Here is a 23,681-nt window from a genome sequence, read left to right on the forward strand (position 1 = left end):
GCCTTAACCCTCTCTATCAGGAAAAAGGAATATATCAAAGTTACTCCAAGGGAAAAATCTATTGATTTAGTCTATTCTAGCTGCAAAATGTGGATCTTCTGATAACCAGGGATCAGACTATATAGTTGTTATTATCAGAAAGAGTAGAAACTCAAAACAGAACATCCTTTGTGAATATTCAGATTGTGGTTTACAAGGATTACATAATTACTTGAGAATCAACAATTCATTCAGATGTTGGATAACGATTTGCAAACTCAGAGGTGGGTTGCTCCCAGTTTGGACCAGATCTATAGAACTGGTAGCGGGAATTTCCATCCACTCACCAAACCAGCAGCAATCGCTGGTTGACCACACCCCCTGAACCGCCTCTAATGGTGGTGCTGTAGGAGTCATCATCTTTTTTTTGGCTTCTGTGCATGTGCAGAAACTTGGTTTTCAGGACTGCACATGCCTACATGGCACGGGAAGAAGCGAAACATAGAAACATAGAAGATTGATGGCAGAAAATGACCTCATGGTCCATCTAGTCTACCCTTATACTATTACTATTTTATCTTAGGATGGATATATATTTATACCAGGCATGTTTAAATACAGTTACTGTGGATTTATCAACCACATCTGCTGGAACTTTGTTCCAAGGATCTACTACTCTGTCAGTGAAATAATATTTTCTCACATTACTTCTAATCTTTCCCCCAACTAACCTTGTGCCCCCTTGTTCTTGTGTTCATTTTCCTATTAAAAACACTTGTCTCTTGAACCTAATTTAACCCTTTAACATATTTAAATATTTTGATCATGTCCCCCCTTTCCCTTCTGTCCTCCAGACTATACAGATTGAGTTCATTAAGTTTTTCCTGATACGTTTTATGCTTAAGGCCTTCCACCATTTTTGTAGCCCGTCTTTGGACCCGTTCAATTTTTATCAATATCTTTTTGTAGATGAGGTCTCCAGAACTGAACACAGTATTCCAAATGTGGTCTCACCAGCACTCTATACAATAGGATCACAATCTCCCTCTTCTTGCTTGTTATACCTCTAGCTATGCAGCCAAGCATTCTATTTGCTTTCCCTACCGCTTGACTGCACTGTTCACCCATTTTGAGACTGTCAGAAATCACTACCCCTAAATCCTTCTCTTCTGAAGATTTTGCTAGCGCAGAACTGCCCATACAATACTCAGATTGAGGATTCCTTTTGCCCAAGTGCATTATTTTACATTTGGAAACATTAAACTGCAGTTTCCATTGCTTTGACCACTTATCTAGTAAACTTAAACCATTTGCCATATTACAGACACCTCCAGGAATATCAACTCTATTGCACACCAGTGGTGAGATAAGTTAGGACCCACCCCTGCTTAATTTCCTGGTAGGAATGTTACTGATGTTATGGTATTTTGGTTTGGATCCATTGGGAAAGTATGATTAATTAGCCCAGGAAATTTTCAGTTTCAGTTTCAATGCATGTATGAGGAAAGTAGAATGCTCTCTACATCTCAGTTTAATAAGATTTGCTTTTCTAAACTAGTCCAGAAATAATCTGCTTTTGTGGCATGGGAGATCAAATGGATGGAATGAATAAGAAAGCTCTCTTAGTAATATCATGCCACTTTCAGGATTTTTTAAAAAGGCCTTGAATGCACTAACTTTTTTTTTTAAGTCCACTTTTTAGCAAAGGTCTTAAACCCATTTTTAAAGCATACATTACTCTATTAATGAAAATGTTTTCTATAATCTATAATGTGCTTCCATAAAAAACACTGCAAACAATGCTGGTCTGATGTGGAAGAGAAGGTAAAACGCTGAAAAGTGACATCTCCACTTAAGACCCAAAATGGAACTGAGGGACTCAAATGACAATATTTTCATTCACAAAACCAGATGAGAATGAGATGATCAATCCTTTGTTGTTCGTGAAACCCTGGTTTCTGGGGAAGAATTGGCAGAAGACCCCGAGAGAGCCCCCCCCCCCTTACTATTTTATTTGGTGGACCTGTCCAAAGATTAAGATATTTTGGATGGCCAATGGCATCATCCAGCTGCAGTCTGCATGTGAATTCTTTGGCTCCGTGTGCAGTGCCAAAGGAGGTTTGGGGAGTTCAGGTGAGGAGCTAGTGCATATCCCAACCTTGAGGCATTGGAAATGAGCTAAAAGGCGCTAATTTCCCTGTTGCTCCTGGATTGAACTCTCCCTCTAAATAAATCTGACAGGTGACAGGGAGTCCTGTGCAACTTCTATTGCTCCTTCTCAATCCTCTCTTTGTCCCGCACTCAGTTCGTTTTCCTTCCATGCAACCCTCAATAGCTCAGGCTGTAACACAATTTGTAGATCTCAAATAGATTCTCACTTCAAGGGAAGGTTTCCGGTTGCAGAGGTAATGAAACATAATAAACTCAGCAAATTGCACCCGGAGAGAGCGCACTTGGCAACGATCCCTCTCCCCAAAGTATCCAGCATCTTTTTGGCCTGAAAAGAGGGCAATGAGCATGGTGACTGGATAGCCCAGGCAGCACCAACATTGGACACTCAGTGCCACAAACAACTGTCATCTTCCTGCCCCACCAGTGCTATCAGTTTGTTGCAACTAGAAGGTCTCTGCCAGTTGCTGATTGCCAAGCGCTGCCCAGGGAAGCTGCTGCTGTCCTCCTTCCCCCCTCCTGCTGACAAGCATTTTCCTTCCTTCACTGCAGAGGAAGCACTTTTGCTCATGCAGGGACTGAAAATCATCCATAAAACGATGGGGTGGGGGCAAGCAAACATGTCCAAAAATAAGCCAGAGATTTAAAGAGACTATGGCTGCCACTTTTTTTTTTTTTGGCGGATTAGAAAGCCTGTTTAGTGAGTTTCACCACATTTTACAAGTTGGCCATGCCCACCCAGTCACATGCCCACCAAACCATGCCCACCAACCCACGTCCACAGAACCAATAGGGGGGGGGATTAAATTTCACCACTAAGCTCATTCCTTTCTTTTCAATCTCTCTTGATAAATCCAGAAATGGGGTAAGGAGATAAAGTTAATGGGAGAGGAAGTAGGAGACCTAGAGATGGATAACCTCTAGGAGGGAGACTTTGGAAGAAATCTTTTAGAAAGCACCACACCTAGCAGGGAGGAGGGCTCAAGTGGGGAATTATTCACAATTTTAAAAGGGCCAGGACTAACCCACTCCTCAAGTCTTTTGGAATGTTGTCTATTTGTTCCCAAGAGAAGATTGCCAGTCTGTGGAGATACCTGTATTATAGGCAGAACATAATAAAGTAGTTCACTCCAACTCTGCATGTGAGCATCTGGTTGTTTTCCCCTTAACAATCCTGACACAGAGTGAACAGATGGATTGTGTAATATATATTCATTATAAATACTTGTTGTATATAATCTCACTATGAATAATAAAATATATAAAATTTTCCACTGTTTTCAATGTCACATGCCACCCTTCCAAAGCAGCTCCTGTTTAAAAAGAACCAGAAATTCCACAAAACCCCATTTTTATATAGAAAGAAACATGGTTTTCTTTTGCAATGAGTTTCTGCATGCCACTTTGCTATTTTTATAAACAAACCTAAGTTCATTTTTAATCTCTTTACCTAAGTTTATTTTTGCCAAGGTGTCAACAGCTTGGTGACATCCTATCTGCCACATGAAAGCAGACACTGGGTACTTCTTGTGCACCATTTGCAACAATAGAATTTATTTGGCCTTTAAAGATGCAAAGTGTGACAGCTAAGCATCAAACTACTTGAAGACTTTGGAGGCTTAAATTAAAATTTAGAAAACTGCTGCTTGGACTCTTCACGGTAGCTTTTTAAAGAATACTGTATGTTGAAGCAGCTGTGATGGATTTAAATGTCATGTTTTGGAGAAGAAAATACTAAATTAGAAGAACAAAATACACACATACACATCTAAAGAAGTAGAACCAAGGAAATTACTGCCAAAGATTGTACACTTGATAGACTTCTACAATACCAAATTTTCTAGTCAAATACTAACATTTAGGCAAATATCAAAAAATGAAGCAAAATGCTGCAATAGGGCAAATGCTCTTCCTATTTAAAACAGTATTTTTACTGATTTTATTGTTTCTACCAATAGAAAATTTATTTTTATAATTTGATTGTTTTTTTGTTTGTTTATTGGATTTCTATGATGCCCCTCTCCAAAGACTTGGGGCGGCTTAAAACATATAAAAACAATAAAAGTACTAGTAAAACTAATCCAATTAAACTTAAAATTTCATGGCTATCTGGAATCCCTAACTGAATTTAAAAATCAATCATACTCATTCTTACAGTTATCATACAATCATTCATTGGCCAGGGGATAAGATCTAATTGGCCTAAGTCTGACAACATAAATGAGTCTTAAGACTCTTATGAAAGGCGGGGAGGGTACAAATCTCTGGGGGGAGCTGATTCCAGAAAGCCAGGGCCCCCACAGAAAAGGCTCTTCCCCTAGGTCCTGTCAAACAACATTGTCTAGTTGATGGGACCTGGAGAAGGCTGACTATGTGGGACCTAACCAGTCACTGGGATTCATGTGGCAGTAGGCGGTCCCGCAAGTAATCTGGTCCAATTCCACGTAGGGCTTTATAGGTCATAACCAACACTTTGAATTGAGTCCGGAAACCAATTGGCAGCCAATGCAGACCATGGAGTGTTGGAGAGACATGGGCATGCCTAGACAGGCCCATGACTGCTTGCACGGCTGCCTTCTGTACAAATTGCAATTTCCGAACATTCTTCAAAGGTAGCCCCATGTAAAGAGCACTGCAGTAGTAGAACCTTGAGGTGATAAGGGCATGAGTGACTGAGTAAAGACTCCCTGTCCAGATAGGGCTGCAACTGGTGCACCAGGCGAACCTGGGCAAACACCCCTTTCGCCAAAGCCGATAAATGATGTTCCAAGATCATCTGTGGATCGAGGAGGATGCCCGAGTTGTGGATCATCTCTGAGTCAAAGCTCCCCTCCCCAGGGTAATGGACAGACAGATGAAAGTGTCCTTGGGAGGCAGAACCTACAGCCACTCCATGATGTCACAGTTGACCTTGAGCCTGTTAGCACCCATCCAGATTGTAACAACCTTCAGACACTAGCACATCACTTCCACGGCTTCACCGACTAGACACGGGATGGAGATGTATAGCTGAGTATCATCAGCATACTGATGGTAACTCACCCAGTGCCCTTGGATGATCTCACCCATTTTTAACATATACAGGTAATTCACAATTAATAATCACAGTTCAATCCAGAAGATGAGTCACCACATGGCTGAACTCAAATTTTACAATCCTTTTTTTTAACTATAACTGTTAAGCAAATCATGTGACCATGAGGACAAATCGGGATAATCCAATGCATATTTTTTGGTCAGAAAATGGAAATGTGTGTCATCATGGGATACTTCAATCAGTTGTAAATGTAGGCTGGTTGTCTAGTGCCCAAACTATGACCACTTGAACATTGGAGTGGCCTGGCATCATACATTTCAACAGCCATTGAGCAACCAGCTATAAGTTGAAGACTACTTGTACCACTTCTTAACTCTGTCCATCACAAGGTAGCAGGCATTATAAACAAAAGAATCCTATTTTGATATGATTGGCAAATGGTCTTTAACTTACCAGCCAAACTGTAAATTACATACAGTACCTATTATTTGGTTGGAACAGCTACTTTCTTTGGTGTAGAACCTTAGTGAGGATGAGAGAGAAATTTCTTCTGGTCTATTCCTGGTATATAAATTTGGTACCTCTTTGGCCAGTTTCTCTACCATCCAGAGTTTTTAAAGTGGAGAGTCCATAGTTCAGTTGTTGTGGACAAGTATGATAGTTCATTGTCTGAAAATTTTGGAAAAGTGTGAAAAACTCAAAACTTAAAACTTTGGGTGCAGCTGCTAGTTTGCAGTAGTAATGTTGGAGTGGGTGGATCGTGCTGTAAGACAATTTCCTAAGAATCTTCTTTTGGCATAGCAAAGCTTTATTGATAGTCATTCAATTTATTATTATTATTATTATTATTATTATTATTATTATTATTATTATTATTATTATTATTATTATTTAGATTTGTATGCCGCCCCTCTCTGCAATTATGGAACAATGCAGGGTTTTTGGCAATTTTGGTAAACAATGAGGCATCATTTAAGCAGGAATGATTTCCATAAATATAACACAACATAAAGTATGGCAAATATGATCAATCACCTACAGTTTGGCTTCTAAGGTAAATTCCAGAAGTATTGTGTATAAGTAGAACAAAAATCAGGAAATCAAAAATGAATAATATCATCGTTTTAGTAACACTTTTTGATGTCTTTTTCCTTGTTTTTAGTTTTTTAACTTTGTTAAATTTATTTTGTAAATCTATTTTTTCCTTTTATTTGTATAAAGGTAAAGGTTCCACATATGTGCTTGTCGTTCCTGACTCTAGGGGGTTGTGCTCATCTCTGTTTCAAAACTAAAGAGGTGTCCAAAGACGTCTCTATGGTCCTGTGACCAAATGCCAAAGGCGCACAGAACACTGTTACCTTCCCACCAAAGGTGGTCCCTATTTTTCTACTTGCATTTTTTACGTGTTTTCGAACTGATAGATTGTCAGAAGCCAGGACAAGTAATGAGAGCTCACCCCATTACACAGTACTAGGGATTCATATTGCTGGATTGCTGACCTTTCAATCAACAAGCTCAATAGCCACTGAGCCACTGTGTGTTGTTTGTTTATATACATATACACATATATGGTATTTAAAATAATAGAATATCAAGAATTAAATTATAGTATGTGCATATATTGGTCTGAAATAACACGATGCTTTAAGATTTATAATAAAACAATAAAAAGAAAAAAATAAGGCTCTGAGCCAGTGCTATAACAATGCTAAATGTGGTGGTATCCTTATTCCCATATAGAGAACTACCAAGAAAAAGAAAGGAAGGAAGGAAGGAGAATTAGAAAAGCAAAAATAAATGAGAAAGTGACTTACACATGATTAGATAAGAAACAAAGGTTTGTTTACTTCTTTATTTTAATGTGTTGCGTTAATTTAAAACTTAAGATAATTATTAAAATTAAGTAAAATAACTGTAATGATAAACAATTAATAACCAGTGTAATATGAATCATTAATAAAAATAATACTTTCTGTTTCATCTAAAATGTTATTTTTATTGATACATGAAATGAAACATTTAGATATCAAAATCGTATATTAAACAAACCTAAACATGCATGTGGTAGGAGCTCATATGCAGTATATAATAGTATTATCATCCAGAAATAGTTTCCAGTTTGAGTTGTTTTTCAAATATTATGACATTGACACACACTGCCATAACATGCCATAATTTGCCATTCTTCTGTGGAACGAGTTATACGTGATTTCCAATGAGACCTATAAAGTGTTTGACAGCTGTTACCATATTCAAAGCCAATTTATTATATTTTGCAAGAACATGAGGTTGATAAACATGTTTATCAGAAAAGCAATGTGTATGTGTGTGTACATACACACACACACACACATTGCTTTTCTGATAAATCTGTTTATCAACCTCATGTTCTTGCAAAATATAATAAATTATACACATATACACACACACATATACTTATATATATACAGTATCTCTCTCTCTCTCTATACACACACACATACATATATATATATACATAAACACACACACGCATACGCATACACATACACACACATAATTTGAAACATCCCTGCATTCAGAATATTCGTTAACTTTATTAACTGTAAGTTAACATTCTCAAAATTCTTCTGAATTCTCTCAAAGTTTATGCATGGTATGTTTGTGTGTATGTCTTGCTTTTTAAATAAGGGTTTTTAAGATATTTTAAATATTAGATTTGTTATACATTGTTTTTATTATTGCTGTAAGCTGCCCCGAGTCTACGGAGAGGGGCGACATACAAATCTAATAAATAAATAAATAAATAAAGTTAATGCATATGATTTATCACTGAGATTTATATTTTCTTAGCATTTACACAGGATTTTCATTCTGGATAGAATTATCCAATTTTGATTCAGTCTGGCTTTGGGAAACTGTAGGAAAAAGGAAGCTAGGATGGCTATAAAACATTTTCAAAACAAATTCTAATAATTCATCTTACTCCTGATACCATTTCAAATTGATGTTACCAAAAATTTGCATGCAATAATCAAATTTTAACAGTATTGTTTCCTGCTCTCCTCCAAACTGTAATAACTTTTTAATGGGATCTTAGTTTTAGATAATCCCTTAGTCTTAGATAATGTTCGACTTCTTTCTATCATTTTGTATCTTTTTATATTGTATTTATATTGTTTTTTGTAAGCCGCCCTGAGTCCTTCAGGATTGGGCAGCATAGAAGTCGAATAAATAAAATAAAAAATAAAATAAAATAAACCCAACCCCCTCCAAAATCTCCCATATATATTAGAAGGAGGCAAAAATGTGTCCATGCCGTCTCTGATGGTCATTTATTTTATCGTGACCACTTTTCTTTTTCTGCATGTTCGGTTGTATTTAAGATTTTAATTACATTGGCAAAAACTAATACAAACTTAACTCAGAAAGGAAAAGGAAAAGAAAAAAATTCAAAGAAAGAAAAAGTTTTTAAAGTTTTAAAAAGAAGGAAAGGGAAATTAAAAAGACATATGAAAAAGGTGATTTGCAATTTTCATTGCAATTGCAAACAGGTTTAATAGGTCTTCACATGCTGTACATTTATAAGCAAATATCTCTTTTCCCCTAACCCATCTAGCATTGATGATGTTACCTAGTTTGGGTAATGAAAAATCTTCAAGAAAACAAGCAAACTCAGAGAGCATCAAGGATCTCTCAGTTTCTAAGGAAAGAAAAGAATGCAGAATGAAGCTTCTGTATTTGAGAACATTTCTTACTTTAAGTCATTCATTACTTACATTATTTTTATATGTCATCTATTTGCTTGATTATATTTCTGTCTTTATTTTTAGATGATCATCCAAGACATCTAACAAAATGGTTTTTTTTAATTTCTAGTGAAAATTTTTGACAGCTTTTCTAAACAGCTGGAGACCAAGCACTAGGTTCACAATAATGAATTGTATAGTTCTCTCCCCCTGAGAGAGAGAAGTATAGTTCTCAGATCTGATAACTCTGATAGTGGAGGCAATTTTAGAAGTTTGTTAATGGAGGGATGGCCTATAATAGTAGCAATCTATACCTGCCCTATAAATTATGTAAACAAACAAGTGGAATTGAACATCTTTCAGTAGGAACATCGTGTACTTTGAATGGGTTAGCGCCCTGGTTCATTTTGCATCAGTTACAACTTCCAGCCATTTTCCTCCTATAAAGCTTAATGAAGAGAACTTTGCAATAATCAAGACAGGATGCAATCATTTATAATCTAAAGCTAGTAAGGATCCAAAATATCCTGCTGGAAAACGCTGCTATTTGTTCCTTTTCATTCTGGTTAAAAAACTCTGATGGCTAAATTTTTCATGAAAATTTATAATGAAACAGTTCTTGGTATCACTTGTGAAAACCTTTAGGGCTTAGGCTAAGCCATAGAATTCACCAGGAGGCAACAATAAAGATATACACACTTATTTCCTATACAATGCTTCTGGATTATTTGATTGTTATGTTTATATCCCACTGTTCTTCAGAAATTCAAGATAGAATACATTGTGTTGCCTCCTCCTATTTTTCTCCACAACAGCCACTCTGGTAAGAGCGGCAACTGCCCCCATCCTGTCATCCAGTGAGCTTCCCTGGTTGAGAATGGACTAGAATCTTGGTTTCCCTAATTCATGCCAGTACCTTAACCCTTATGCCCAGGGATGGGCTACTGCCAGACCGGGGGGAGGAATGCAGTGGGGTAGTGAAAATGGAGCTCCACCCCAGAGCACCCAATTTGCACTGAAAGATGTTGAAAGAAAATGCAGGGCATCCTGCATAAGCCACAACCACAGTGTGGTAGTAAAAGGTTTGGTAGCCCTTCACTGCTTATGCCAGTGATGGTGAAACCTTTTGGTGCCAAGTGCCCAAAGAGTGTGCATGTGTGCCTTCCCTGGATGTGCCTCACCCCCATTCATGTGTGGCAAAGACCTGAAGACCAGCTGGCTGGTGGGATGCACATGCATACACATGCCCAGTAGAGCAGGGCTGGGCAACGGCTGGTGTTACTGTAGAGATGGTTCTATGTGCCATCTTTGGCATATGTGCCATAGGTTCGCCATCACAGCTCTATGCAGGCAAATGCCCTGCTTTATATAATTATATAATTTTCATAATTTATCCTGGTAATACTTTTTGACTGGATTTACATTTCTAAGGGACAGTAGGAAAACCTCCTGATTCACAAAAAAGATATTTATCAAATAGTTAACCTTTTGACAAAGGCTGGCACTTTAAATAGCAGTGCTTCTGAATTGTTTTACTTCTAGCCTTTTACAGGTTTTTTTTTCCTAATTTGATGTGCACTTGGGGTAGAAGGCAGTGTATCGTAAGCCTTATGAGGCATGCCATTGTTTTGTAAAATGTGCTATAAACCCACTCGCATATTTTAACATGATGAACTCACAGTTCATGGCAATCCTAGTTTCAGACTAGCGTGAAATGAAATTGTGTAGCTACAGAGCTTCAGATGAGCTTGGAACATTAGCATTCAACTTCTGTGCATGGTAAAAAAAACAAACCCTAGCACACCTTGTGTTGTGCTTCCTCTGGATCCGGTGTAGTGTATTATATGTAATTAACAGGATATTATTTATTTGAACTACATGGCTGATTTTTCAATTCCATGGTTGGTCTCCTAACCACTTACGTTTGTTTTATTCAATGATGGTTGACACCATTTCAGGTACTTTACATACTTATTTGTTTCTTTCCACCAACAATTTCCTAAGGGTCTTGGTTTGCTGTGTTTTATACAGTTTGTAGATAGGTAGATACAGAACAGGGCTATCAATAGCTGAATGAGACTTAAGGGCACGGAGTTCATGAAAGAATATTATTCAGGGATTCTACTCAAGAGTCTGTTCTCTGAATGTCTACAAACAGATAACTCAAATTGGTATCAGCCATCCCAACTTGGTCAGTTAGAAAGAAAGACTCATGGATGTAATGGAACTACAGTTTACTAAACCCAAATGGTTACAGTGTAGCAAAGCTGGATCGAAACTTCCCTGCCCAAAACATCTCATTAACTTATCCTTTTTCTCCTCTCCCACCAGTTACCTCCAATTGTCAAATTACATTCAAACAAATTGTTTTGTCAACAATCCCTGGCTTGGTGGGTTGGCTGGTGTTACATTCAATACCATGATCTTGGGACGGCCAGCAGCTCTCACAGGACAGCACAAAAGAGTAATTTTGATTTGCCTTATGCCAGTACCTTTCACCTTCTCACAGCTCTCTGCCTATTGCTTAGAGCAGACTGGCATCTGGTGAAGCATGGCTCATGTTGCAGGATGGCAGTCCTAACAACTGGCTTTTTATCCCAATACAAATTCTCAAAATCCTAGATTTACTGTTCTAATTATTTAAAAAGCCCCAAGTTGGGTTAGACTATTTGTTATATAATATAATATAATATAATATAATATAATGTAATGTAATGTAATGTAATGTAATGTAATGTAATGTAATGTAATATAATATAATATAATATAATATAATATAATATAATATAATATAATATAATATAATACAATACAATACAATACAATACAATACAATATATTATTATTTGTTAATATCAATGAATTGTGAGCACAGCATTAAGGGAATGTTTCCAGGTGCAGGAAATTTGACCTTAGTCATCATTTTCCCAAAAGAAAGTTTCCTCAGAATTTTTTTTTCAACTGTTAGAAAATCTATATCTCTCCACAAAGGTTTTGATGAGATATTCCTCTTATCCTAACATAGCTGCTACAAAAAGGAACTGACTTTAAGTAAAGGTTAGATTATCGGTTGTTATCAAGGTTTTATTTCCAGAACGTCTTTTTTTTCCCCCATGAGAGAACTAACTACTATATGAAGGAATGAATGTATGAATGCTATTGGAAGAGAAGCGAAAACAGCACCGGGCTGCTAATGATTGCTGCTAATGACTGTGACATGGGTGGAGAGAGACAGAGATGAAACACGAAGGCCTATTCATTATTGTATGGTGTTTTATTAGAATGTGCAGATGTCCTGTCGCTTTTCTTCCAAATTCACACACTGCTGAAGAAGCATACTAAATATTCAAAGAGCTATTGCAATCTGAGAAAGTCAAGTACTGAAAAGTCAAAGTTGTCATAATTAGGCAGGACTGGTTCCTTTTCAAACAACAGGGTTCTTTTTCCATTTTGCATAATTTTGCATACTCAGAAAAGGAATAGTGTGGTGGTTGCATACTAAATGTACTGTATCTATGCATGAGGTTTTTAATATCTAGGATCCAAGTCTGAGTCCATCTTCTCCTGCATCTTAATTGTTCTGATATCCAACATATATACACACTACTGTTATGCCGGGCTTCAGGTTACAAGCCCCAGTTAAGTCAGAAATGTAAATTCAAACACACACACTGTTATAAAGTAAACAGAAACACAGTTTATCCAAAATAAAGCTGTGCACACGCACTGAGCAAATTAGCTCACACACAGATAACAGTCCTTGAAAGCTGTGAGAGACAAAAAACAAACAGAGCAGATAAGAGCAGCTGTGAGCAGCCAAACCTCTTCGAGTGAGTCCACAAGATTTACTTAGCCAAAAAGTCTATGAAAGTCCAGGAACAAAGCAAGCACGACGTATCCTTCTCTAAACGGATAAACTCCCACATGCACTTTCTGCAATGCTGGTAATTTATTAGCAAACCTATTAGCCTAATTGCCTCAGCCACAGGTGTTCTCCCTTATCTCCAACAATATCTGTGCAGTTGGTCCCTTCTAGCCACAAGACTGCGCATTCTGTTGTCTATCCACCAATCCTCCGAGTCCGAGTCTGATGACCCACTAATGGGGTCATTAACTAATGGGCTGGCTGCATACATCTCTCTATCTGATTCTTCTTCTTCCCCAGTGTCTGACCTTGGAAAGGAATCCTCACTGTCGGAAGCTGATGGCAGTAAGACAAGTCTCTGGGAACCTGAGGACTCTCCTAAGCCAACATCCAAATTCCCCATTGCAGGAGCTGACCCAGAGCCACCACAACACATACAAAACCCCTACATAACTGTATTTCCTTCCTTATGGTTCAATTTTTTTTATTTTGAATAATGCCTGTTCTATTTAAATACAATAATGTTTTCAAACAAAAGAGAATAATGGTAGAAAGTTCTGAAAGTAAGTCAGAAGTCAGAAAAGTACTCAGTATGGTTAGTGTAGTGAAGAGAAAGAACAGGGGTGAAATAATAGCAGTGTTTCAATATTTGAGGGGCTGCTACAGAGAGGAAGGGGTCCAGCTATTTTTCCAAAGGCCAGACAAGGAATAATGGATGGAAACTGATCAAGGAGAGATTCAATCTAGAAATTGGGAGAAATTTTCTGAGAACAATCAACCAGAAGTTGTGGGAGCTTCATCACTGGAAACTTTCCAGAAGAGATGCGACTGCCATTTGTTGGAAATGGTGTAGGATCTCCTGCTTGGATAGAGGGTTGTACTGAATGATCTATAACAGGGATGGCTAACCTTTGGCTCCATGTGGCACAGGTGGTATGCAGCACCATATCTGAGGACCTGCGAGGTGTTGCCCTATGTTAGCACCACCCTGCATTGGACAGTTGATTTTCAGCCTTCTTTTTGGCTGTTTTTGCTCTCTCAGGCTTCAGGAAAGCCTCCTGAAGCCTTTGGATGGCAAAAAACAGCCCAATGGGCCAATTGCTAAATCTCTTGTATGCCTCACCCCCAGCTTCAGTTTTGCTATCAGAGGTCTTCAGGAACTTCTTCAGCTTTGGACAGTTGCAGCCAGGCCTTGCACACCTCGGCCCATTTCTTCTGCAGCCAGCAAGGCTTTTCTGAAGGCCTCTGCAGCTGATAACAGAGCTACAGATCTGACGCTTTGTTATTGGCTAGAGAGGCCTTCAGGAAAGCCTTTAGGAAAGTAGTAAGTAGTAAGGCAATTTCAGTTCTGTTTCATTTCTGAACTTCCATTTGGCCTGTTGAACCATTTTTAACCATCCCCAGACTTCAGGAGGCTTTCCCGAACCCTGGGGAGAGTGGAAAACAGACCAATGGGCCTACCGGATGTCCAGAGACATCAATGAGGCCCGTGTGCATGTGCAGGGGCAGTGCAGGAGTTGTGCACAATGTAGGGGAGGGTATTGCATTATGTATGTGGGCATGCATGCATATGCTACTGTGTGCATATTCTTTTGTCATCTGAGCCCAAAAAAGGTTTGCCCTCACTGACCTACAACATCTCTTCCAACTTTGTTAATCTGTTCAATTGTCATTTATTAATAATATGAGCTTATATTCAGAGCATTTGAATTTTTCAAAAGATTCAATTATTAAATAAATTTGATATGCCTGTATGAATATTTCTAAATCATTGTAAGGTTTCAAGGTCATCCATCTTCTTTCAAACCTAGTGTGATGTAGTGCTTATGCTTTTGGACTAGGACTATGGAGATGTTGATTCATGTCCATTTCCAGTCATGGAAACTCATTTTGTTCTTTGGGCCAGTCATACACTCTCAGCCCAATTGTCTTGTAAGGTTGTTATTGTAGAGCTAAAACGAAGAGAATTCTCCTGATAAATTGCTTCTAATTCTTGGAGGAGATGCTAGTTAGGAATCATATCATCATCCCCATTATCATAAAATCCCAAGTTCTTGGGGAAAATTCTATAGATGGATAAAATGCCAAATCCAATTTAAACATCTGGCTGACCAGGACGTATTGTAATGCAATATAATGTAATGTATGAAAAAAATGTTTCAGTTAAACTAGAGGGAGATTCTGCAAAGCATTATAAACATTCATTTTTCAGGCATACCTTTCATTACTCTACATGCTATGGAGGATCTTAATCATACCTGTGTAGTCTCAAAACAATTGCCTCTCTGCTGTTACATTATTTCAAGTAACTCTTTCTTATCCTCTAAGTCAGTGTTTTTCAACCAGTGTGCCACGGCACACTAGTGTGCCGTGAGACATGGTCAGGTGTGCCATGGGGAAATTAAACATGGGTCCCCAAATGATGGCCCACATGCCGGATATGGCCCGCGGAGGCCATTTATCCGGCCCGCCGCCAGCTGCCTCCATCCGAACAAAAGCATTCCCCTCACAATCCCTCCAGCTATCAGCGACAGGAAGAGTGGAAAAACAGGGAATGCTCACGGACCAATCACCTTCTAGGATTCATCCCGACCACTAGCAATGAACCAATAGCAGGCTGCCTCTCATCCACACCCAGGAAGATCCCCGCTCGGATTGACACACACTTGTCATTGTGGAGCTGTGGTGAGTAGTTGAAGCTGCTACTCCTCCCCATGGTCCTGATTTCTAATCCTGGTCAGGACTAGAGGTAAATGTTGCCACCGTTCCTGCCAGGATATCCCTTTTGTGTTCATCAAAACAGGCCCAGGTTTCACACTAAGTGAGTATAAATACATTTAGAAACTATATTATTAACTATATGTATAATATGTACTGTGTTAGAGTGTCATTTTGTGTCATTTTGGTTGGTGGTGTGCCCCAGGATTTTGTAAATGTAAAAAATGTGCTGTGGTTCAAAAAAGGTTGAAAATCACTGTTCTAAGTTATAAGAAGCTTTCTTTCTGCTATTCTCTGGGCTCATCAAACAGCACTTCATCTGTTGTAAAAGGTAAGGAACAGGAAAGATACTCATTTGAATTCTTCAGTTCCTGGAAGTTCTTAGCTCCAACCCTGGAACAATTTCATTCTTTTCAGGCAAACATAAACATCAGTCAGTCCCTCAACCATGAAGGGTACAGTGCATAAAAAACCCTTTCATAAAGCCAGGTTTCCTTTTGCTAAATTTATTTTTGTGTGCATATCTTAACTGAAAGAATGGAAAACTGTTTCATTTTTGTTTACTAGCAGTGGAATAGTTTTCTCAAAGCATAGCCCTTATTGGCATCCCTCCCTCTCCTATCCCACCCCCCCAAAAAAGCCCTCCAAATATTTTCAAAATATGTTAATAGGACTGAATTCTCACACTGGCATTGGATGTTCTTATAAACTTTGCTTTCTTTACTAAAGAAACCTCTGTAAATTCACCAAGCCTAAGCTGTTCATATAATGGATGATTTTCTGCCAAATAACTCAGAGTGGGAATAATTTTTTTCCTACTTGAAAAAAAACACACCACATTACTATATAGCTTGGTTTAGTGAAGAATATCAACAATGTTTCCTCTAAACAACACTAGAGTCCCAGACTTCAGAAAAGTGGACTTTAACAAGCTCAGAGCAAACCTGGAAAAAAAAAAACTGGAAGGAACTTCTAAAAGATAAAACCACACAGGAAGCCCAGGAGGCCCTAAAAAACAGTATCACAGATGCCCAAAACAATACAATCCCCATGAAAAAGAAAAACAGGAAAACCAAAATGAAACCAGCTTGGCTAAGCAAAGAATTTGCAGACAACATAAAATAAAAAAGCCAAATGCAAAAAATGGAAAGAAGGACTCATAATCAAAACGGAATATCAGCAAACAGCCAAAACCTGCAAACAAAAAGTAAAAACAGCAAAGGCCCAACACGAACAATATCTTGCAAAGAAAGTCAAAGACAACAAAAAAGTTTCTTCCAGCACATAAACAACAAGAAGAAAATCAAGGAAACAGTCACTACACTAAAAAACAAAGACAGTACTGAAATCACAGACAACAGAGACAAAGCACAGCTGCTCAACACCTTCTTTGCATCAGTCTTCACACCAAATGGAACCACCTACCAACCAACCTGCAAGTCTGCAACAAATAGCCCCGGAACCAAACTCAACATAGACAAAAACACAATAAGGGACTACTTGTGGGAGCTCAACGAGTACAAATCACCAGGGCCAGACAGACTTCACCCCAGAGTCCTAAAAGAACTGGCAAACACCATTGCGGAACCACCTCTCCTCATCTACCAAAAATCCTGGACCACTGGAGACCTTCTGGAAGACTGGAAACAAGCTGATGTAGTCCCCATCCATAAAAAAGGTAAAAAGACTGACCCAGGCTACTACAGACCAATCAGTCTGACTTCTATACCTGGAAAAATACTGGAGAAAATAATTAAAAAACAACTTTGCCACTACCTAGAAACAAAAAACATTATATCCAACAGCCAGCATGGGTTTGTCAGAAACAAATCATGCCAAACCAAACTCATATCATTTTTCAACACCATAACCAAATCAGTGGACCAACACAATGCAGTAGACCTCATATACTTGGACTTCAGCAAAGCTTTTGATAAAGTTGACCACAACCTCCTAATCCACAAATTAGAAAAAAACGGGGTAGGTTACAACACATGCAGATGGATAAACAGTTGGCTGTCCAACTGCATGCAACGAGTTGTCCTCAACAGTTCCAAATCCACATGGAAGAAGGTAGGCAGTGGGGTACCACAGGGTACCATCCTGGGCCCTGTACTCTTCAATATTTTCATCAATGATGAGGGAGTAGAAGGGGATCTAATCAAATTCGCAGAGCAAAGTCCTTCACCTTGGTAAAAAAAAAAAACTGGACACACATACAGCCTGGGAGAAACCCTACTTAGCAATAGTGACTGCGGAAGAGATCTTGAAGTCTTGGTGGATAATCAACTAAACATGAGCCAGCAATGTGCAGCAGCGGCCAAAGAAGCCAACTATCCTTAGCTGCATCAACAGGGGGATACACTCCAAGACCAGGGAAGTACTAATACCACTCTACTACGCCCTGGTCAGACCACATCTGGAGTACTGCATCCAGTTCTGGTCACCACACCTCAAAAGAGAGATTGAAACTCTGGAGAAGGTGCAGAAAAGAGCAACCAAAATGATTAGGGGACTTGAAACCAAGACTTACGAAGAGAGATTGCGGGAACTGTGCATGGATAGCCTAGAGAAAAGGAGGGCCAGAGGGGACATGATTGTTGTATACAGGTATATGAGGGGTTGCCACAGAGAGGAGGGGGCCACTCTATTCTCCAGAGCACCAGAGGGCCGGACGAGGAACAACGTCTGGAAGCTGACCAAGGAGAGATTCAACCTAGTAGTAAGGTAGAACTTCCTGATGGTCAGAGCGATTAACCAGTGGAACAACCTGCCTGTGGAGGTTGTGAACTCCCCAACTCTGGACACTTTCAACAGGAGATTGGACTGCCACTTGGCTGGGGTGCTTTAAGATGCCTGCTCAGGCAGGGGGTTGGACTTGATGACCTGCATGGTCCCTTTCAACTCTAACAATAAATAAATAAGTAAGTAAGTAAGTAAGTAAGTAAGTAAGTAAGTAGGTAGGTAGGTAGGTAGGTAGGTAGGTAGGTAGGTAGGTAGATAGATAGATAGATAGATAGATAGATAGATAGATAGATAGATAGATAGATAGATAGATAAATAAATAAGAACGAACGAACAAACAAACAAACACACCTGGAGGTACCTACAGTGACCTGTCCTTAGTTGATAAATTTGTCAGCTTGGAAAAACATGAAAATGACAATGGTCTGGAGGCAGCAACAGATTAATGTAGAAATATAAATGGAAAAAAGAACATGTTGTCCCATAAAGCAAGAATAAGGTGACTACAAAAATAAAGATAAGTCATTTGTATGTGGAAAGCTTCCCTTGGTCTGCTGTTGAATTTAATCCTACTCTAGAATGTGCCATTTCTGTTGATAAATTGGCCAGAGAAGGCACTGTGTTCAGCAAGATTAATAAAACACAATCCTACTTTAAGAGATTTTTAAATCCTAGAAAGCAGGGATTTAAATGTATTGTTTACTATTTTTTTTCAGCAACTTGAACTGTATTAACCCAGCATTTTTAGTTTAAAGCTCAACAGGGACATGTGGATTTTTATTAGAAAATAAATATAATAAATCCTAAAGTATCCTATGTTTTTAATGATGCATTCGATTATGAGAGTTTTATTTTTGAGAGTTTGGATTTTTTTCCTGAACCACATTCACTATCTTTCATAAATATATGGCAATGAAACGGGGAATGGGATAGAAAAAAAGAAGAAAGCAACAACTTGAAATTTGTTAAAACAACCAGATAAAGTTAAGAAAACCATCTTTTTAATGGCAAAATTGATAATTAAAATTATGCAGTCATGCAAACATTCTCCCTTCAGTGTTACAATAAAGATAATGTTTGGGAATGGAATAGATCAAAAAATAGAAGTTATTTTCTTGAACAGTGCCATTAATGGAATATTTATTAAATATCTGCTGATATTGAAGAAACTTATCAGTTAGATATCAGTTTTAAAAATAAACAAAATGCACACAATTAAAATAGATGAGACAAGTAATATTTGAAGGAATTCTCAATTGTTAGCATTTATTTCTACACTGATGGTGGTAAACAGTAGAACACTTTTTATGCTTTAAATAATTTGAGGGACAACCCAAAATATTTATACTACTCTGGGTCACTATTTGAATTCTGTTGGCTTATCCTAGAAATTCTGTATAGGAATATGTACAGGTGATGTTCTTACAATGGAATTGGCCAACAAAGAATCTGGGTTGCTATTGAAAAGATTAATAGCAATATTATAGCAATGCGTTGCTTTCTGTATTACATGGCAATGTTTGCAAAACCAAATAGCCATAAGTCGATAGTTGTACCAGATAAAATCATGAAAAGAGTGAACTATGCATTAAAAATATTCCTTTAATCAAACCTGCTTATCAAACTATGTGAAGAAGTCAGAAAAAAATGTGTGTTCAGAGGTCAGTGGCCTCTGAAAGAAACAGTAGTATCATTCACTATGAACCGATGAAATAGATGCTTATTTTTTTCTTGGCCAACAAGAACATATTTGTGGCATATAAAACATGAATTGCAAAGTTATTGTACAGAATCACAGAGGTGACTGTGGAGACAATATTTATTCAGTACTATTTGACCACTTGAGTCTCTCAAAAAAGGAGCAAGTAGTAAACAAACATGTACAAACATTGCAATTTGAAATTAAAGCAATTTGGGGCAGCGTAGGAAGCTTTTGGAGGGGTGATTTTGGGGGCAATTTGGGGTGGCATAGGAAGCATCTGGAGGGGTGATTTTGGGAGCGATTTGGTGCGGCATAGGAAGTGTCTGGAGGGGTGATTTTGGCAGCGAGATGGGGTGAAGGAAGCAGTAAGGTAGGGGGGATTTTGGCAGCGGGATGGGGGGCTGCAGGGAGCAGAGGAAGCGGAGGGCTAGAGGGGAAAGTGACAGGGAAATGGGGCAGCTGTGGAGAGCTCCTCTGACGTGCGTTTTGGCCATTGCTCGCAGCAGCCGAGAGAGAAGTGAAGGTTCGAAAGTAGAAAATGGTTCGTGAGTAGAGGCAAAAAAATCTTGAACACATGGTTCGTATCTTGATAAGTTTGTAGGTAGAAGCGTTTGTAGGTGTTGTGGTTAGCTCTGGCCCAGCTCCTGCCCCAAGGACTGTGGATGTGGGGGAGACATCCACATGCTGCAGGCCTGTTTTGCCCCAGTGGAATCTGCTGATGAAGGCTCCTCTGACCAAGAAGACATAAGTGACAGGGAGGAGGAGAGTGTGTCAGACAGCTCAGAAGGAGATTAATTATCTAGCTCCTCCTTGGATTCAGAACAAGAGTTAAACAGCCACGCATAAGGAGAGCGATGCATAGGCAACAACAACTGAGAGATTATTATCAAAGAAAATGAGGCCACCTATGGTTGGGTGGGGCTGTGGTAATTAGTGAGGCTGCTATAAAGAGCAGCCTGTGGGTTTGGCCATTGTGGAGGATTATCTGATCGTTGTGTTTCGTGACTGCTTTACTGACTTTGACCTTTTGTGTGCTGATTTTTCCCCGCTTTGAAACTAAACCAGAGCAAAGTGTGTTTCACTTTGTGAAAGAAAAAGGACTGTGAATTGCCTCACAGCTGCAAGCTAAGTATCACAGAACTGATAAGGGACTTGTACAAATTACCAGTTTGTTTGGAGACAAGTGCTCTTTGCTATACCAAAAGAGGGCTTAGGTTAAGTGAATTTTCATTATAAAGAACATTGTTTTGAATTTTCAAACGTGTTTGTGTCTGATATTTGTACCTGTGAATTTTTGGGAGGAGTCTACCAGAGAGCCCAACAGAACAGTAGATAGAGGTACCACTGTATTGGAGTCATTGTATTTGTACCCCAATATACATAGTATCACGAATCTTCTATGAAGAATCTCTGCTGTATGAAGTGAAGAACATCACTTATAACCATGAATAACATAGAAATCCAACAAGAACATATTGCAATGATCTATTTCAAGGGTGTTAAACTCGTGTCATGGTGGTATCATGTGACTTATCAGGACTTTTCCCTTCTTCGCTAAACTGGGCATGGGCCTGCCCAGTGCCTGATGCACCCAGCCCATGGACCAGGAGTTTGAAAGCCCTGATCTATTTGATCTGATGACATATTTTATTCCTTCCTTTCCTACATCACCAGCTCCCCCCCCCCAAGTTATTCCATGGTTTTGGTCTGATTTCTCTAGTATATTGCTGTTTGCCTACACACCACAAATTGTAAACTGCTATGTTGAATTAATATCTTTTATTGTTTTTGACCCAATGAAATGTTGAAAACAAACTTCCAACATTTGGAATAGAATCTGTTGACTCTCTTTCAGCTCTAGGAAGAAAGCAATGACAAATGAATTCCAGGGAAAAAAAACTTTGCAAAGAAAATTTCATGGACTATTGCAGTCAACACTAACTTGAAGGCAAAGAAAAAAGAAAAGAAATAAAGAAAGAAGAAGAACAGAAGAAGAAAAAAGCAATTGAAATGTAATGTTCAAAAGTAGCACTGTTTTTTTTAATTATGCAAACATTAATTTTCGCATTTAAAAATACAAGAACGTTACAGGCCTTCCTCATATATACATGTGTGTGTGTGTGTGTGTGTGTGTGTTTAAACTCTATCTCTTTATATATTTTTAAAAACTCAAACAGAAATAGCTCTGGAAGCACCACCTTATCGCATCATGTATGTCTGAGAAATAAATCAGGCATTAGTGGAATACATTTACTCCTATTCAAGAGCAACTTTTTTTCTTTTTAAAAAAATAAGTAAAGATTTAATAAGAATAGAACTATATTCTTCATTTGGGGAATTTAATAAGCAGTTTTAAATTATTATTTCTGGAATTTCATGTAGCATAACACTGACTTTGCATTAAAATAGGTTTTTATGAACAAATAAAATGTAGCAATTTCCACTGCATCTGTTAATTAAGATAGTTTAACTAGATAGGCAGCAATGTCATTTGCTCAATGTGATTTGAAGGGGGGGGGGGTTTCCAACAAAGCTACCCTTCACAGATTTAAAGTACATGACAAGATTGTGAATTCCATGTAGGAACACAACAGGAAGAGTATAAAAGGTATAAAAGATTATTGATAAACCTTTTGCCTTTTAAATTCCAGTTATCGGCCAGCCCAGCCCCACTGTGATGAGCGTGCCGCCCATCGGCCAACTGGTCTTTGGGTCTCTGCTGCGTATGCACGGTGTGGGACATTTCCATACGCTGTGCTGGGGAAAGCAATTAGGGAGATGGGAGAAAGCACAGGAGGGAGGAATCTAGGAGGAAACTAGCACATATTGGGAAAAGAAATTGAGGAGATCAGAGAATTAGCAGGAGGGAGGAATCCAGGAGGAAACCAGCTCGCGCTGGGAAAAGAAATTGGAGAGATTGGGGATTACCTCCTCATTTTGGTGCTAGCAGGCCTCCCTAAAGTCTCCTGGGTCTTCTAGCACCCAAATGACCCATGGAGGGGTCGCCCATGCATGCACAAGGCGGTCACCTGCACATTTGTGCAGGGGTGGGGCCTGTGGGGCAGCATTGCATTAGGTGGGCAGCATGCATGCATACGTTGTTGCGTGCATGCAAACCTTTGGGGCACCCAAGGAAAGAAAGGTTAGCCATCACTGGTATATTATATACCTTATGGAGGACTTCACCTAGTCTAAAACAAGGAATCTATAAACAGGTCAAAATGGAAGTAGCAAAAACATTGCCACGGAAGCGGAGTAAAGACACTGAGACATATTGTGGATTAAATAAAGGGTCATTTTATTAAATTAACATAAATTTAAATAACGTAACTTTAAAAATGTAAATTTAAATATTTAAATTCAACATAACTAAGGACCTGCAGAGGCCAAAACTAACGGGGCGGAAATTCCTGCCAGAAACTTCCTTGGCAACATTGGGCATAATTCCTTGCTGAACCAGGTGAAGGTAGCCACCTTCACCTGGATCCAAGCCAAGCCCCTTAGTCGTGTGGGAGGAGCTCACCCTCCAATCCCCAAGGGAAATTGGATCCGGTGATTCCCATGGACATCCTGTCTCCAATCCCCGACATTGTTCCAACCTCTAGTTCCTGGAGAGAGGCAGTCCATCACTGTTTAAAAGGATGCCCAAAGGAGAATGTGCAGTCACTTCTACTGCCCATTTCCGCCCCTAACCTGCCAAACCCCAGTGACCAAAGGGAGGCCTATTCTGAAATCTAT

This window comes from Erythrolamprus reginae, chromosome 3, assembly GCF_031021105.1.
Source record: "Erythrolamprus reginae isolate rEryReg1 chromosome 3, rEryReg1.hap1, whole genome shotgun sequence".
Lineage (NCBI taxonomy): Eukaryota > Metazoa > Chordata > Lepidosauria > Squamata > Dipsadidae > Erythrolamprus > Erythrolamprus reginae.